Raw genomic sequence first — 13,806 nt, 5'->3', positions numbered from 1 at the left:
GCTAATGTAACAAAATCACCACAACACCTGGCTGTTATGGCTGGTAGCACAAAGATGGTGCTTTCCATTTTCAAAGTGTTTTACAAACATAGTGAGTAGGGCTGAGCAAAAATGTCCTGTTTACTTTTTTTTTTATTCAAAATGGAATTCTGGGATTTTCCCCCCACAAAGTTTCTGCTTTCTGCAGAAAAAAACCCCTGACATTATCAAAAACTGAAAGGCAAAATCTTTCTAGCTTTTTCTTTATTGGAAATTTTTAATGAAAACTCTTTTTTCATTTTTGTTGAAATGAGGGAAGAAAAAAATAATATTTACCAACCAGCTTTAATAACAAGCCAGATCCTCAACTGGTGTCATATTTGCTCCACTGTAGGCAATGGAGGTTTTCGAATTTACACCAAATGAGCGTTTGGCCCAAAGAATCTGACTTGGGGTGTCCCATGCACTGACCCGGCTATGGCAATGTCTGTGAGAACTGAAGTGCTTAGCACCACATTGATCATAAGCAATTAGACCTCAAAACACCCATTTGAAGTAGGTAAACAAGTGTTATCATTCCTGTTTGCATACATGAGACACTCATGCTCAGGAGCTAAATGCCTTTGCCATAAAGAAAACCCTTGTCTAAGTCAGAACTTAAGAGTTCCTGTCTACTAATCTTGTGTTCAAGCCCACTTCTCTATAAATGACACAGACTTTTCATCTGTGATTTAATCTGAAAATCCCTTGAGAAGCAGACACCCCCGATGTAAGGCTCTAACGCCATGAATTAGTAAGGTAAGTTATTTTATTGCAGGTGTTCTGAAATCCCCAGAATGATATGCTACAGCTTGATTTAAGTAACTATTTGTCGACGGAGAACTGGATAGTCCATATATAATTTATTTGTCTCTTGTTTGGTAAACAGTCATTGAAATTAATCCATATAGAAACATTTGAAATTTGCATATGTTATCATAATTGCATGAGAAAAAAGGGTTGTTAGTTATGATTGTGCAATTGAATACTGCTCCACCAATAAACAGTTTCAAAATCTAATGAGTGGCTGATGCTTTGAACAATACTACAGTAATTCTGGGCCAAATTATCAGCTGATGTAAATAGGCATAGATCCACTGAAGTAAAGTTTTACATCAGCTGAGAATCTGAGCCTTTATACATTCTCTGACTGGCTCTTATACATGAATGAGACTCGTAACGCTTTGTCTCATTATACTGACTTTGATATATACATCAAGGCTAGTAAGTGTTAGACCTAAATAGACTAATATTGTCAATTCTAAACTCCCTTTAAAAGAGAGCTGCCAACCCATTAGGGAAATCCATGAGAATCAGAAATCATTAGCACTAGAAAGACAATGCTGTGAAAACAGTACATTTGTTATTATGATTTCATGTACAATAAGGAGCCTGTTAAGAAACAGAGTCATAGGCTGCTTCTGACCTAACTTACACTAATATAAACCAAGAATAAATCCACTAAAGTCAATAGAGACTATAGGTGTCAATGAAATCAGAATCAAGCTAAATGTCCCTGGTGGAGCTGGTTGGAGAAACTGTGATGGAACCCTAAAGTATGGGACTGCATAGTTCTATTGAAAGTGAAATGCGTTGCAAAATCGGGTTGCTTCTTGCCAGAATTTTGTTTGCGAAGAAAATTGGAAAAAAAAAAAAAAGTTCCAGTGTCAAAATTCGCTGTTCCTTTGGTTTTGGAACGAAGCTTTTCATTTTTTGTTTTGACATGATTTTTCATAGAGAAATTTTTAAATGTATGATCATACAATACAAAATACAACAATAAAATAAAAATAAAATGCTTTGACAGAGTGTAAATGATTTTTTGTTCCTTCCTGGAGAATTTCCACATTTGGGGAGTTTGTTCCCATTCAGAATAAAGCCAAAATTCGAAATCATGCATACCTTTGTGAAACACAACTACTGTCCTCTGTACAGCCCCAGTACTTAGTAAGAAAGAATTTGCTCAGAAAACTATATGTAAGATAGGCTTTAAATGTTTTATTTGAGGCATCTGTTGATCTTTAATAATATATAAATTTGATGTCCAACAAAATAGTCTTTGCTCCTAACATAGAGGTAGCTGGAACAGATATATTATTTATAATATCACTACACTAACACTTTGCCCTTATTTACCACTTTCCATTAAATATGTTATAGGAAGCCTACATTAAGTGGTAACATGAACAAATTGCTATGCAGGAGTACAAAAGAATGTAGGGACAAAATCAGAAAGTTTAAAGCACAAAATGAGTTACTCCTAACAAGGCATTAAGAAGAGGTTCTTTAAATACATGACGAGCAAGAAAGGCAAAAAGGAAAGTATAGGTCCTCTACTTAATGGAGAAGGAGAGCTAATAGCTGATGACATCAAGAAGGCTGAGATGTTTAATGACTATTTTGCTTCATTCTTCACTAAAAGGGTTAATGGTGACCAATGAAAGTTTAATCAAAACTGGCACATTTCCATGAACAATTTCAGTTTTGCCAAAATGGCATTTTCTGACTAAAACACATTTAATCAAAAAACTGAGAAGCAGCTCTAATCAGGGGCGGCTCTAGCTTTTTTGCCGCCCCAAGCACGGCAGGCAGGCTGCCTTCGGTGGCATGCCTGTGGGAGGTCCCCGGTCCCGCGGCTTCGGCGGCGCGCCTGCGGGAGGTCTGCCAGTCCCGCGGCTTCGGCGTATCCTCTGCCGAATTGCCGCCGAGTCTGCGGGACCGGCGGACCTCCCGCAGGCGCACCGCCGAAGGCTGCTTGACTGCCGCCCTCGCAGGGACCGGCAGGCCGCTCCCCACAGCTTGCCACCCCAGGCATGTGATTGGAGCGCTGCTGCCTGGAGCCGCCGCTGGCTCTAATCACACCCTTATTTTACAGATGGGGAAATTGAGTCAGAGAAATTAAAGTGAGATCTCAAGGTGACACAGGTGAGTGAAAACCTAGATCTCCTGACTCTTAAGTTAAACCAAAAGGCTTTTCCTTCCACTACAAGACATTTTAAACATAGTGTAACTTGGAACTAATTAACAACTTGTAAGACTTCCTTTGGATATCAATCACAAAAGTGATCAGTGATAGAATATTTCATTGCTGTAAAGCAAATACATTGTATTAGATAACTATCAGTGTTTTATGTTGCCATAAAGCAGAATCATTGCATTCGGTAATTGCATTCCTCTCTAGTCTTTCAAGTGCATCTTTAAAATGTACTTCTTACCAGCAGCTTTCAACAATTATCCACCAAAAATAGATGGATAAAATCAAAAATTGCATCACTTTGAGATTCACCTTCACCCTTTCTGTCCCGCGTCTTCTGAACTCTACCGTCTGTGCTTGATTCAGAGCCTGATCCTGCATTCTTTGCATATCCAGTACATACACAGACTTCAGTGTAAATGGTAGCTGTGCAAGGAATATAAGCTTAAGCCTTTAGTTTGTTTTGCAATATTCTTGAGGTAAGGAAGACATCTTCGTCAGTGTTATGCAGTGTAAAGCACAACTAGTGGTGCTCCCTTGGTAACAAAGGACTTGATTTTCAAAAACACATACAAACAAGAGCATGCATATTTTATTTTCCATCTCTCTTTGATAGATAATTGTTGAAAGCCACCAGACAGAAGTGTGTTTGCACCTAGTTTGCAAACATAGTAGCCACAATTGTGTTCACAAATTGAATATTTTCATACACAAATGGACATTCACTACACCTAAATTGCACATGCAAATGAATACATTGCATGGACAAAATAAGCAATCCTTTTTGCACATGCATTTCCCCCCAAATCTGTCCCAATAGTTTTACTATAAATATTAAGGCATGAATACTATAAATATTAAGGGATGAATACTACTACAAATGAACTAACCTAAACCAACTTGAAAAATCTACTTTTCCTTTTTTGGCTCATTTGTTTACTTTTTGCATATTACTCATTTCACCTTGTCAGTTACTTTCTTTTGCAGTCAGTTTCACTCTCCTGTTCTATGCCTAAATTCTGGACTGTTACCTGGATTCACTGTTCTGTAGCAGCTCATGTACACCAAACCCCTGTCTCATGAACATTTCAAAAAAAGTCTTGGGGAAAAGAAAGGAGGGTGGGGGAACCCCCAACCCCATTTAAAAAAAATAGACATTCATAATTTTGGATCCTAAAAGTCGCTGACACTTTCTCTTTAAAACAACATTAGAAAATTCAGAGTAACCAGCATAGGAATAAATAATCCCGTCATTCTCAAACGATCCATTTTGTATTCAGGTAGACATGTTCTCTGATAATAAAGATAGTGTGGATCTCTCTGTTGATTGATACTAGCACCCCATGCTAGGGCAAACTAATCCCACCTGCACTGGCAATTTATAGGCCTTTCTCAACCGAGCATTTTGAGTACTGACTGCACCATAGTATTACTGTCACAGGAAATGATGTTCTATTGTTATAATACTTGGCAACACAATAGTAGGATTTACACCCATTTGAGGGGGAGGACAGCACAGGGGCTAGACCCACACCTAATGTATCAAAGCTCATCAATCTCGGAATCAGATCATAAATTTATGGCACATGATTGCAAGCTGTTCGGATTTATCACCCTCCGTATGCACAGTAAAGGACTCAAAAGAAATATAGTTGGGTGGAAGCTGACAGTCGACTGACTTACAGTACAACTCACCAAGCAGCCTGCAGGGCTGGCATCCTGCAAACAGGAGATGGAAAGGTGAAATATAAAACCTGTAATTTACATCTATAGAAACAGGAAAAGAGTGAGATCTGGTACAGCCAGTAGCATATCAAAAAAGGAACGAGATACCATCCTATTCTGGAATATGTCATGCATGTAAATATGTTTCTTCAGGTTCATTTTCGTTGACACTGTCTAAACTATGCTGAAGCACCTTTCAATTAACTGATTATATGGATGAATGATATCCCTTGTGTTCAAGTCATTTGAATCTTTTAAGCACACCCTGCCCCTCAGAGGGCATACAGACAGATGCATAAACAGATACATAAAATCCCTGCTAGCTGAGCTAATGCATAAATAAAATTCCCTGTGCAAAGAATTAGATACAGAATTATACAAACAGACTTGAGCCCCTGATCTTCAATACCCAGAAGGGAGTCCACTACTTCCTTAAAAATTCATTTGTTCTTTAATTAAGAAATATGCTTATTTCTAATTAATAAATCAATGGTATAATGTAAATATATGCCAAGCAACTAAACATTGTTGCTTTGATAGTTCTATGCCTGGAAGTATATTACAGTAAAATTATTTTTCTACATGAAATGCAACAGCATAAAAACGTCATGTGTTCTGTATCCTGGACAATTAACATTGTTCAAGTCAGGTGCCTATTACTGTTGATATATTATTGTGTGGGGTAGAGTTGCAGGAGATGACAGGTCATTTTAATCTTAGGTGCAGTGCACAAACCATTTATTCACAAAAAAAGTTAAACAACAAAGGGCTTTTTGCAATTTCTTCGGTTCTTACACGCAGCCTCAAATACTGACCTCTGCTCCTGAGGCAATCTGGAGCTTTTCCTCAATCTAACCTATTTCTGTGGAGAGCCAAGCATAATTGAACCCTGGAGTGAACCACAGACTACTGCTTCCAGTCTTTTACATCGCAGTTCTTTTAGCTGCAAATTGCTACACTTGAGATTATTTAAATTTCCTCAAGATGGACTGGGCTGAACACAGTGGCTTGGCTGGGCACTTGTTAGGGACAGGATCCTCTAACAGGTCTTGCCCAACTCTAACGTCCAGATTAGAAAACAGGAATGGTCTCCGTATCTATACAGATATCACATCCACCTAGTTGCTGTTACACCCCCCTATATTATTTATATGCACACATACTTATTTTGACTTCAGTGGAGATTTGGAATAAAGGGTGATGTTATTATACAACTGCTTCTAGGGACCCAGGTCACAGACCAGGACCACAGACCATTGTTCTAGGCACTGTACAAACGCATCAAAAGACAGTCTCTGCCTTGAGGAATTTATCATCAAAGTAACATAAATAGATATATGTTACTAGGCACTACTGCAATACAAGTTAATAATTATTATTATGAATAGTAATAAAATAATTAGTGTTTGAAGATTAATGACTTCATGGCCTTTAGAAAGATACCACAAAAGAGACACGGTGAGCCTAATTATGAGTGCACAAGAACCATCCTTAAGGCTTAATTACATTCAAAACAAAACTGACTGACAGAACTGCTCCCCGAATGCAGACTGTGTTCCAAAAAGGACAGACAATGGAGCACGTGCTGAGCGCCCGCAGGAGCCTGGCTCGGAGAGAATATATGAACAGACACAATGAGGTCACCAAGTGTCTGCATTGGAGCCTCTGTGGCAAGTATGGATTTAAATGCACCATGCGGGATTATGACCAGCAGATTAAAAGCGCTCTAGAGAATGAAGAGGCTAAGATTTTATGGGATCTGGCAATTGTCACAGACCAAATGGTGCAGGCCAACAGGCCTGATGTCATTTTTGTAGGAAAGACGACAAATAAGACAAAGTTAATTGATACTGCCATACCAGCAGACAGAAATATATATAAAAAAGAAACAAGAGGAGAAGATGGCGAAGTCTGACGAACTCTGCCACAAAGTGGAACAATCAAGGAAAACTAGATCAGAGACGAACCCAGTGGTTGTTAGAGCACTTGGAGTGATCCTTAAGGGTCTGAATAAGCAACTCAAGAACACACTAGGAGTTCAAGACATCATGAGCAATGACCTCCAGGAGACTCTTAGGCACTGTGAGAATTTTCAGCAAAGTCAAAGGAGAACAAGTGCATTTGAGCATCTAAAATGCAGGAATTCTGCAGAGGGTTTAACAAAACTCCTGACTACCCAAACCTACAGAGTCAGTTTGTGATCGAGATTTATTGGTGTCTCATAGGTATTTTAGACAGCAGCATTCCCCTTTTTTTATGCTTAGAGACCTGGTATGTTGTAAAGGCTGTTTGTTTAAAAAAAGCATGATGTAATAATAATAATATATATATACAATCTCTAATATCTCCTGAGAGATAGAGTCCTCCAACTATTGAAACAGTCCTCTGTGATTATTCTATTGGCTTCTAGTTGGCACCTGTATTTGAAAACCAAAATATCAGCATTACAAATGTTTGGGGCCTGGGCAGCTCTTATATTTGTCTGAGCAGATACTGACTGGCATCTGTTAAGATACCTTAGAAATCTAAAACTGGTAAAGCCCCATATAAGAGAGATTCTACTGTAGGTTGCACTTTTTCAGAAATATTGTTAGCCCTAGGTGAAAACAAGCTGTCTGGTCCTGATAGCCTATCCGCTTTCCAAAATTTGTGCCCTCTTAAGAAGCTCTGGGACAGACAGATATATTATACAAGGCAAAATTGTGTTCTTTACAATCCTCATCTGGCAAAAAGAACAAATAAAATACAATTGTTGGGGCTTGATGATTCTTTCACTTACACCAGTATAAACCCAGAAGCAGCTCCACTGAAGTCATTAGGGTTAAATTAATGTAAAACAGGAAAAGTGAGAAGAGAATCACACTTTTCGCTTCTGGGTGTTGGCAGAACATGACCTTTTAAATTGGGACCAACATATGTAGATGGACAGAATCAATGATTCTATTTACAACATGGTTAGAATCTTACAAATGCAATTTATTTCCAAGAGCAATATTTTATTTTTCACTATCTCACTATATTTAGCAACAATCCTTCATCATACAATATATTCCTACAGTGGAATACCAAGGTGCAAACTTTTACATTACTTATGAAAATTAAATCTACCTTTTTGGAATCTTCCTTTGGAAATCCATTGGAAATACTCCTGTCATTTTCGTGAACCCCTACAAGTATTCATTGTGATTCACCGTATCACAAGTCACACCAAAACAATTCATAACGATTTGATTTGCATTATAAAGTGTTAAACACAGAAAATTGCTTTTGATGTTGTCTTCAACTTGTTCTTTAATTGTTTTAATATAAGACCATCATTAGTATCAGCAATACTTGCATTGTGTAATTTCCTTAAAATGCCAGTTTAAGACGTACCAACAATGTTTCTTATTGCTTCATTTATATTTTCTTCAGTTCTTGATTCATCTGTTTCATATTTTGTTCTCCAATTATGGTCAAGAACTAGCTATTGTGAAGGTGCTGGCTTACTGCTGGTGCCTCCCTGTGGCAAAGTATGGCATAGCAGCTCTCTCCTTGCTGGGTGTCTCCTGATAATGGCTGCACTGCCTCTGTGGTAACCTGCCTCTTTCTGCGATTTGACCCTCCATACAGGTTACTTCAAAGTCTGTCTCATTCTGGGGTAGTTCATGAACAGAAAGCAAAGGGAATTAACACAAATAAATGGAGTTAAGAAGAAACAGAGGGGAATGATTCAGGGTGTGTCAGAATCTGGCCCTCACTTCTCTCAGGGAGGGGCCTTCAGGCAGTGGTTGTCTGGGAAGCTCTTGCCTTCAGTCAGCTCTTTCCTCAGGAGCTGAGGGCTGAAGGTCTGTTCTCTCCCCTGATCTGCCAACAAGAGTGCTGTTCTGCTTCCTTTTAAGCTCCTTCTGCAGCCTGTTCATGCCTTGCAGGTGTGGCGGTGCAGGGTTGCCTGAGCCCAGACCTGAGCTCATTGACCCCTTGTTGTCCCGTGTGGGGTTTAGTAAACCCCATCACAAGCTATTCAAAATGGTTTTAAAATTACTGACACCAATGTACTTGGTTGTAGGCAATATTCTGTTCAGTGAAATGTTTTCACAGAGTAACTTTGCCTCTCACCAAAAATGACTGAATATTTTCCATAAATGTGTATCACAAAAAAATTGCAGATTTCCCAGTCTCATTTGGAGTGAAGTTATCCCCAAAGCAGAGAACCAGCATAAGGAGTATGTGCCACTTAATTCTCACCTGAGCCCTATTTTGTGGATTTAAGAGTTGCACAGTCCTGTGCTTGGCGTGAATATCTCCCTCTTGTGCCGAGTTTGTGTGGTTTGGGGTCTGAAATCGAGAACCCTTCCATTATTTCAGTCTTCCAGGAGGAATTTACTTATTTTCAAAATACAACGGAAATGCCGTAAAACTCTGCAATCCATTTGTGCAGAATGTTAGTAACTTCTGTGATTGAAAGAATGCATGAAAGAAAGAAAAATGTGGTCTTGACACTGGTGGAAGAAGAATCAGAGGCCCTTAGAAAATACCTGATTCCACTTTTTCCTGGTTTCACCTAGTCGTAAAGAAACATAATCCTTGAATGTTCTCCTCTGCTGGAAGTTCTTTATTAAAATTGTGTCTTTTCTATCAGCTGGCTGCAGGAAAGCTCTTAAGAGAACCCCTGTAGTTTTTCTCCAGGTCGTTGGAATCACAAGTCACAGGCAAGAAGCGGAGCTCACCAAATTCAATGCAATTTTAGTCATTTTAAAGCTTAAGTCGTCCTGGTTTTTTTCTGCACATCAGCAATGATCACAAAGTAAAAAGAAATACACTGGGGGGAAAATATTATTATAATCCTTGAGACATACATCAAACAAATATCACTGCAACATGTGTACGGGGGGGGGGGGGAATTTTTAAATTATTCTTGCCAACTTCCCCAGTTATACCTTCATGCAGTTTACCTTTGCAAATGTCTTTTGATTTTCATCTTCCATATGCAATCTCATTTATATTCATTTCTGCACCAGCTTTGTTGTTGTTATTAGGCTAACTGAAAAAAGGGCAGCCTTGCATGCTATATTTGATAAGAGGAAACTATCTCTATAACCCAATTTTCATTTGTCTGAATGATAGCAACATACAATTATATAGCATGTGGCTATCAATAATACATGCTCAGTGATCTAAATCCTTCCTCATGCCTTATCCATTTTTACAAATTATTATTTTAAGATATTGAACGTTCCTCTGGGCTATTGTGCTTAATGTTGTTCTGTGTGCCACTTTAAATGTCCCTTTATTTCTAATAATTATTTACAGACATCTTCTATCAGTTCTGCTTTAGGGCTCCTCAGTTGGAATGCAATGTATTCAGGCTACTGTGCTTAATGGAAAACAAGTTGCTGTTTTTAATGCAATTCACAAGCAATTTCCCCCACCTCTGTGGTTAGGCTTTTAACCCACTGGGCTTGTAACATATTGTTACAAGTTGCATAATCAAGTCAAATGTGTTCAGAATCATTTCTGCTAAATGCCTCCAGCGAATGAAATCAGATGTCAGCTAAGTTCATTTAACCAGCCCAAAGTGGAAAAAAAATAAATTTTTCATCAGCTGGAAACTGTCAGAAATTTCCAGATGACCACTCTCCTACAATCCATAAGGCTATTGACCTAGGTTTTGCCATAGCAAGTGGGTTCTCAATCTGGTGGCTTGTGACCAGGTCTAGGGTGGTAATGGATGTGCTCCTTTCTTAATGGGTGCATGGGGCAGGGTCTCATGGGAAGAGGACCTCAAAACTTTTCCCTGTTGTAACACAAGGTCGCAATATGGAAAAAGATTACTTTAGTATAAAGTACACTATACTTTATAGCAGTATAAAGTATGCTGAGCTTGATCCAAAGCCTATTGAAGTCAGTGGAAAGACTCCCATTGATATCAGTGGATCAGGCCCATATATTGAATGCTAATGTTGCATACACTCAGTCTTTTACGGGAACTAGGGACAGTTCTATGAGAACTAGAAATCAACATTAAAACAAAACAACTGAACAAAGATTATTTTTCAAGTACAGATTATCCTGAACAGGCGACCACCAAACTTGCAGTATGTCCAGGATTGGACACTTCTAATGGAAGCCAAGTTTGCTATGACTTTTAGAATTGTTTTTGTGAGATTTTGACAGTTGGCTAGTCCCAAGAAAATCACCATTCTGCACAACACCACAGGTATCGTATGTTACAAATTAATTCCATGCAAGAAAAATTCATAGGGAAATATACGTGTATAGCACCTTTCATCCAAAAGATCCTAATGCACATTACAAACTAAATTATAAGCTCTGGCTCAGGTTTTCAGAAGTGGCTTCCATTTAATGTATGCACAATTTTGCATTCACAAATAACTGGACCCAATTTTTTGCTCTTCGGTAAGATGAAGACATTAACATTGTAGAGGCCTAACCAGCTGTTTGTGTCCATAATGCACTGTGGGTTCAAAATAGAAAGTGCAATTATTAGTAAGGACAAAATTGCACTCCTTCTGCTCCACCAATCCCAAAAACATGGAGGCCAGATTGAGGTCCATTTGAAAATGTGGCCTTCATTACTCAGGAATCACTTCATGCCCCACTAAAATACAGCCACTTCTGGGATTAAGCATGGCAACTCTTTAACACAGAATCATAGAAAATCAGGAGGTCATCTAGTCCAACCCCCTGCTCAAAGCAGGACCAATCCCCAGACATTGTCAGTGCATAGTCATACTAAACAAATAAAAATACATATAAACTTCTAGTTTAAATATATCATACTTGGAAGCCTTGTCTTGCCTTCAATTCAGGCACAGCATAACAAGGTGTGTTTGTCCTTATTATCACATAAAGCCAACTATATTATACTACACTCCATAATAGATGCCAGTCTTCTCATTGTAAATCAACTCCCCAGTCCTTCTTCACCAAGTCTTGTCCACATCTCTCTTCTCTACAGCCTTTCAGCTGAGTATTTAATACACCTTTTTGTTTACTGAATTCCACTTGTGATACGCAACAATAGTTTAACACATTGCAATTCCTTTTTCCTCTTGAATTGACCCATAAAGTTGAAAATACAGATACAACTCTTATGTACTTTAAAACCAATTATACTAATCCTATTTCCACAACTGCTTTGATCTTTCAGAAACTTGCTATGCAAACTTTTGCAAATCAACTCAGCTATGTATGAGATTCATACTTCACATGACTTTTAAAACTTTTAAGCAATATAATATTTTTGCCTGACAGGTTGCATTTATATTTAACTCTTTCCTTTTCAGTATAAATTGTCAGCCTGGCACTTTCTCATTAGTTCCCTTGACTCAGATTTCAGGACTGTGTCTGGGTGCAAGATATATTACTCAGCACATTATTTTTGCCTGTGCCTTGTTATGTGCTGGCATTCTGAGATCTCTGACCTTGTGGCTCCATCAACAGGTCTTCACCATTCATGCTCTCCAAATTTCTGGACCTAATAGTTCCATAGTTTGCCCTGAAGTAGTGTACAATAATATCCTTATAGCTCTTAAAGTGAGCTAATGGACCCTATTCAATTTTGATCTTCAACCTCCATTACCTTCCTGGAGCAAAATGTGGTGTTCATCTTCTGTACACCAAGATGGTTGCATGCAGACTTCCTTCTTTCATTTTCTTCTGGTTTTATGTAAGGAGGACAAGTTCTATGGTTCTATCAGCTTTAGGATTCTAGCTTTGATTAAGCCCACCTGGATAAGTTCTAGTCTTCATGATCAAAGCTTCATCCTTTAATGCATAAGTGATCATCCCTAAGCCCTTCCTCTGTCAGAACAACAAAAGAAAAATGGCAGCCCCTTCCCCAATACATGGAATGTGTGACGGTTGGATGTGCTGATCTGTTGATATAATTGACCTAAAAGCATAGGAGTTTTTTCGGTTAGACAGCAAGTTTAATTTAAGTTGGGGTACACAGTGTGTTTTGGTACCAGTTGGAGGTAGCAGTAAAAAAGAAAGCCTTATGGAATATTGGAGCACACTCTTGTCATTCTGAAGGTGTCAAGGAATGCACAGATCTTTTCCTTTAACTTCATATTTCCATACTTTTCAGGTGGATTGGCCTGTCATGTCACAATGCAACCTTACCTGCTCCTAAACATTGCTTTTGTTTGCTAGTATAATAATGCTTGCATCCTTTCTTTTGAATATCTTTAGCATCTAAATGAGGGAGAGGGGCTGATCATTGAAATTTGCCAAGGAAATAAACCTCACTGAGGAGAAATGCCATGGAACACTTGGATGAAAACTGGCTTGGTTTTGACCGAATTAGCACTTGTGAAAAAGGCATGTAATGAGTGCAGGTTTTTATTTTTATTTTTTTTAAAGCAACATTAGTGGGGTAGGTGGTTGTTTGTCTCACCTGTACCCTAATGTTAAGATGGAACTGCTCATGTGCACGTGGCAAGTTTTGCTTCATATTCAAAAGATTCTGAAGGTTTGTGTATTGAAAGAGACAGGGTTCCAAGAGATTGCTAAAGCAACACGCTGAATTGAGGGGGTCTGCAGGAGCTCAGCCTAATTTGTTACAGTCTCTTAAAATGTGCATTTACTGAGTTGGGGCACCACGGGAATGCTGACTCATCTAATGTGGTCTCTGTTGGATACCTGCCTCACTCAGCACTTCGGCTGACAACCTCATACTGTTTGGTTATATTTTAGTTTATTCTGGTAGTTTTCAACGACATCTAATGCTTCACAGCCTTCCACTTATACACATCTAGACTGAGCTGTGTTTTCTCATCGGGATGTGAGGTTTTGGCAAAGATAAGTTAAATCCACAGTGAATATAAGAACATAAGAATGGCCATACTGGGTCAGATCAAAGGTCCATCTAGCTCAGTATCCTGTCTTCTGACAGTGGCCAATGCCATGTGCCCCAGAAGAAATGAACAGAACATGTAATCATCAAGTGACCCATCCTCTGTCACCCATTCCCAGCTTTTGGCAAACAGAGGCTAGGGACACCATCCCTGCCCATCCTGGCTAATAGCCATTGATGGACCTATACTCCATGAACTTATCTAGTTCTTTTTTGAACCCTGTGATAG

The 13,806-nt window shown here is 38.8% G+C and overlaps 1 protein-coding gene across 1 annotated transcript in view; it reads right to left on the bottom strand.

The window, feature by feature from the left end:
• LOC113409647 (cadherin-13) overlaps positions 1 to 13,806 on the bottom strand; it is a 746,582-nt gene that overhangs the window by 298,098 nt on the left and 434,678 nt on the right. The window lies entirely within an intron of this gene.

Source organism: Terrapene carolina, unplaced genomic scaffold, assembly GCF_002925995.2.
Source record: "Terrapene carolina triunguis isolate 2854851 unplaced genomic scaffold, T_m_triunguis-2.0 Scaffold33911, whole genome shotgun sequence".
Classification (NCBI taxonomy): Eukaryota; Metazoa; Chordata; order Testudines; family Emydidae; genus Terrapene; species Terrapene triunguis.
The sequence above is the reverse complement of the archived record's forward strand: the minus strand, read 5'-3'. Positions and strand labels throughout refer to the sequence as shown.